We start from the raw sequence: 5,399 nt of genomic DNA, 5'->3' as shown, positions 1-5,399 counted from the left end.
CCTCTGTTCCTTCTTTTGGAAAAAAAAAAAAAAAAAAAACGAGAGGGGAGGATTTCCAGCCCCCCGCTCCCTTCCCTTTTAGTCGCCTTCTACGACACGCAGGGAATACGTGGGAAGTATTCTTTCTCCCCTATCCCCAGGGATATATATATATATATATATATATATATATATATATATATATATATATATATATATATATATATATATAAGCGTGTTGGGGTTAACTCGTTGCCGACCTGGATCCCTTATCAAGACGGAACTCTCGTATCATCGTAATCAAAGTTAAAATCATTTGATGGATAGTTTAACATTTTCTTACATCACGAGTGCTTAACTACTATTAGCATACGAGTTTCTACGGTTGTTTTGAAGTTCTTTGTGAAATTAAACCGATGATATAGTGTGGTGCTTTGCTAGAGAGATCAAGAAAATATTATAACTGATGTTGTGAATCAGTGCAGGTGATAGTGGCTTGGACGGGAGCCTGACTGTGGGGAAGATTTCCACTTACATGCTATGAACAGATGCACCCGAGGACTCACTGTGTCATCGCTGGACAGATGTGTTGAAGCATTACAGAATGTAACATGAGGCTTGACTTTGGTGAAGATAATGAGATTCTCGACGATAGTGACACTACTGGCTCCCCTTCTGGGATCAGAGCTGGTGGTGTCTGTGGGGAGATACGAACGCCAGGAGGGAGGTATGGCAGCGGGCGGTGGGGTCGCCAGCAGCAGCGTCCCAGGAGCTGCTTCTGCAGATGGAGACGGCGTTGAGGAGGAGGAGGAGCAGCAGTAGCAGCAGGAGGTGCACCCGCCAGACCAGCCCTACTTCGACTACCAGGAGTCGGCCAACGTGACAGCCCTCCTGGGCAAGACGGCCGTACTGAACTGTAGGGTTAAAAACATCGGCAACAAAACGGTGTCGTGGGTGAGGCACAGGGACATCCACCTCCTGACGGTGGGCAGGTTCACCTACACGTCGGACGAGAGGTTCGCCACGCGCCACGCCCACGGCTCCGACGACTGGCTCCTGATGATCCACTACCTGCAACGCCGCGACGCTGGCCTCTACGAGTGTCAGATCTCCACCACCCCGCCCACCAGCCACTTCGTCCGCCTCTCTGTTGTTGAGGCGGAGACTGTGATAGAGGGGGGGGCCAGATGTATATATAAACACGGGGAGCCGACTGGCCCTGACCTGCAGCGTCCAACACAGCCCTGAACCGCCTGCCTTTATATTCTGGTACCATGATAAGTTGGTTAGCTACGACAGATCGCGCGGGGACGTGGTGGTGTCCACGGAGAAGGGCGTGGTCACGACGTCGCGCCTCCTGGTCCAGTACGCCCACACGCGCCATACAGGCGTGTATACATGCGCCCCGGCCAACTCGAAACCCAGGAGCATCAACGTTCACGTCATAGCAGGACATCAACCAGCTGCCATAGTGCATGAGAACAACGGTAGTGTGAGACTGGTAGTCAGGTGGACCCCTTGTGTCTCCAGCTGCCTCATTGGTCTCCTCCACCTCACAGCATTGTGGGGTTGGTGGTGAGGTGGGTTCCCCTTCACCTCCGTTTTCTTCAGCCCCTTCACATCACAACGTCTCTCCATCCTTTGGCTCACGCCATATGACCCCTGCCGCCCCTTTGTGGGCGCGCCCCTCCGCAGCCCACAGGTGTATACGCAATGCATACGCAGTGTTAAGGACACGTATACATCCTCGTGTGGACGCTGGCATGTGCACACAGTTGTGCGTGTGTGTGTGCGTATGTATAAACACAAGTAGTTAGTGACGTATGTCTTCAGACGATCGCACGAGGCGGGCACGTCACGCTTTTATAGGGCCCATCCCCTGGGGATAGGGGAGAAAGAATACTTCCCACGTATTCCCTGCGTGTCGTAGAAGGCGACTAAAAAGGGAGGGAGCGGGGGGCTGGAAATCCTCCCCTCTCACTTTTTTTTTTTTTTAATTTTCCAAAAGAGGGAACAGAGAAGGGGCCCAGGTGAGGATATTCCCTCAAGGGCCCAATCCTCTGTTCTCAACGCTACCTCGCTAATGCGGGAAATGGCGAATAGTATGAAAGAAAGATATATATATATATACATATATATATATATATATATATATATATATATATATATATATATATATATATATATATATACATATATATATCGAGGATGAAAGGCATGTGTACGGGTAGGAATAGAGGAAAGTGATTGGTTCTCAGTGAATGTGGGTTTGCGGCAGGGGTGTGTGATGTCTCCATGGTTGTTTAATTTGTTTATGGATGGGGTTGTTAGGGAGGTGAATGCAAGAGTTTTGGAAAGAGGGGCAAGTATGAAGTCTGTTGTGGATGAGAGAGCTTGGGAAGTGAGTCAGTTGTAGTTCGCTGACGATACAGCGCTGGTGGCTGATTCATGTGAGAAACTGCAGAAGCTGGTGACTGAGTTTGGTAAAGTGTGTGAAAGAAGAAAGTTAAGAGTAAATGTGAATAAGAGCAAGGTTATTAGGTACAGTAGGGTTGAGGGTCAAGTCAATTGGGAGGTAAGTTTGAATGGAGAAAAAGTGGAGGAAGTAAAGTGTTTTAGATATCTGGGAGTGGATCTGGCAGCGGATGGAACCATGGAAGCGGAAGTGGATCATAAGGTAGGGGAGGGGGCCAAAATCCTGGGAGCCTTGAAGAATGTGTGGAAGTCGAGAACATTATCTCGGAAAGCAAAAATGGGTATGTTTGAAGGAATAGTGGTTCCAACAATGTTGTATAGTTGCGAGGCGTGGGCTATGGATAGAGTTGTGCGCAGGAGGATGGATGTGCTGGAAATGAGATGTTTGAGGACAATGTGTGGTGTGAGGTGGTTTGATCGAGTAAGTAACGTAAGGGTAAGAGAGATGTGTGGAAATAAAAAGAGCGTGGTTGAGAGAGCAGAAGAGGGTGTTTTGAAATGGTTTGGGCACATGGAGAGAATGAGTGAGGAAAGATTGACCAAGAGGATATATGTGTCGGAGGTGGAGGGAACGAGGAGAAGAGGGAGACCAAATTGGAGGTTGAAAGATGGAGTGAAAAAGATTTTTTGTGATCGAGGCCTGAACATGCAGGAGGGTGAAAGGAGGGCAAGGAATAGAGTGAATTGGATCGATGTGGTATACCGCGGTTGACGTGCTGTCAGTGGATTGAATCAAGACATGTGAAGCGTCTGGGGTAAACCATGGAAAGCTGTGTAGGTATGTATATTTGCGTGTGTGGACGTATGTATATACATGTGTATGGGGGTGGGTTGGGCCATTTCTTTCGTCTGTTTCCTTGCGCTACCTCGGAAACGCGGGAGACAGCGACAAAGCAAAAAAAAAAAAATATATATATATATTTTATCTATTATACTTTATCGCTGTCTCCCGGGTTAGCGAGATAGCGGAAGAAAACAGACGAAAGAATGGCCCAACCCACCCACATACACATGTATATACATACATGTATATACATACATACACATGTATATACATACAGACATATACATGTATACTCATGTACATAGCTCATACTATCTGCCCTTATTCATTCCGACGCCACCCCGCCACACATGAAATGACAAACCCCTCCCCTTGCATGTGCACGAGGTAGCGCTAGGAAAAGGCAGCAAAGGCCACACTCGCTCACAATCAGTCTCTAGCTGTCATGTGTAATGCATCGAAAGCACAGCTCCCTTTCCACATCCAGGCCCCAAAAAACTTTCCATGGTTTACCCCAGACGCTTCTCATGACCTGGTTCAATCCATTGACACCACGTCGACCCCGGTATACCACATCGTTCCAATTCTCTCCATTCCTTGCACGCTTTTCACCCTCCTGCATGTTTAGGCCCTGATCACTCAGAATCTTTTTCACTCCATGTTTCCACCTCCAATTTGGTCTCCCACTTCTCGTTCCCTCCACCTTTGACATATATATCCTCGTCGTCAATCTTTCCTCACTCATTCTCTCTAAGTGACAAAACCATTTCAAAACAACCTCTTCTGCTCTCTCAACAACACTCTTTCTATTGCCACACATCTCACTTACCCTTACATTACTTACTCGATCAAACCACCTCACACCACATATTGTCCTCAAATATCTCATTTTTAATAAATCCACCCTCTTCCGCACAACTCTATCTATAACCCACGCCTCGCAACCATACAACATTATTGGAACCACTATTCCTTCAAACAGATCCATTTTTGCTCTACAAGATAACGCTCTCGCCTTCCACGCGTTTTTCAATGCTCCCAGAACTTTCGTCCCCTCCCTTATCCTATAACTCACTTCCGCTTTCGTGGTTCCAACCGCTGCCAAATCCACTCCCAGATATCTAAAACACTTTACTTCCTCCAGTTTTTCTCCATTCAAAAGTACCTCCCACTTGACTTGTCCCTCGACCCTACAGTACCTAATAACCTTGCTCTTAGTCACATTTACTTTCAGCTTTATTCTTTCGCACACTTTACCAAATCCAGTTGGCAGTTTCTGCAGTTTCTCACTTGAATCAGCCACCAGCGCTGTATCATCAGCGAACAACAACTGATTCACTTCCCAGGCTCTCTCATCCACAACAAACTGCATGCTTGCCCCTCTCCAAAACTCTTTCATTCACCTCCCTAACAACTCCATCCATTAACAAATTAAACAACCATGGAGACATCACGCACCCCTGCTGCGAACCGACATTCACTGAGAACCAATCACTTTCCTCTCTTCCTACTCGTACATATGCCTTACATCCTCAATAAAAACTTTCCACTGCTTCTAACAACTTGCCTCCGACACCATATATTCTTAATACCTTCCACAGAGAATCTCTATCAACTCTATCATATGCCTTCTCCAGATCCATAAATGCTACAAACAAATCCATTTGCTTTTCTAAGTATTTCTCACATACATTCTTCAAAGAAAACACTTAATCCACACTTCCTCTAACACTACTGAAATTACACTGCTCTTACCCAGCCTGATGCTCTGTACATGCGTTCACACTCTCAATCAATACCCTCCCATATAATTTCCCAGGAATCCTCAACAAACTTATATCTCTGTAACTTGAGCACTAACCTTTATCCCCTTTACCTTTGTATAATGGTTCTATGCAAGCATTCCGCCAATCTTCAGGCACGTCACCATGAATCATACATACATTAGATAACCTTACCAACCAATCAACAACACAGCAACCCCCTTTTTTGATAAATTCCACTGCAATACCATCCAAACCCGCTGCCTTGCCGGCTTTCATCTTCCGCAAAGCTTTTACTACCTCTTCTCTGTTTACCAAGTCATTCTCCCTAACCCTCTTACTTTGCACACCACCTCAAACGAAACACCTTATATCTGCAACTCTATCATCAAACAGAT

At 46.3% G+C, this 5,399-nt stretch overlaps 1 pseudogene; it reads left to right on the top strand.

The window, feature by feature from the left end:
* Positions 1–233: 233 nt before the first annotated feature.
* On the top strand, positions 234–1,840 carry LOC139760977 (protein amalgam-like; annotated as a pseudogene).
* The last annotated feature ends 3,559 nt before the right edge of the window (positions 1,841–5,399 follow it).

Source organism: Panulirus ornatus, chromosome 38, assembly GCF_036320965.1.
Source record: "Panulirus ornatus isolate Po-2019 chromosome 38, ASM3632096v1, whole genome shotgun sequence".
Taxonomy (NCBI): Eukaryota; Metazoa; Arthropoda; class Malacostraca; order Decapoda; family Palinuridae; genus Panulirus; species Panulirus ornatus.
This window is presented reverse-complemented; position numbering and strand designations above follow the sequence as displayed.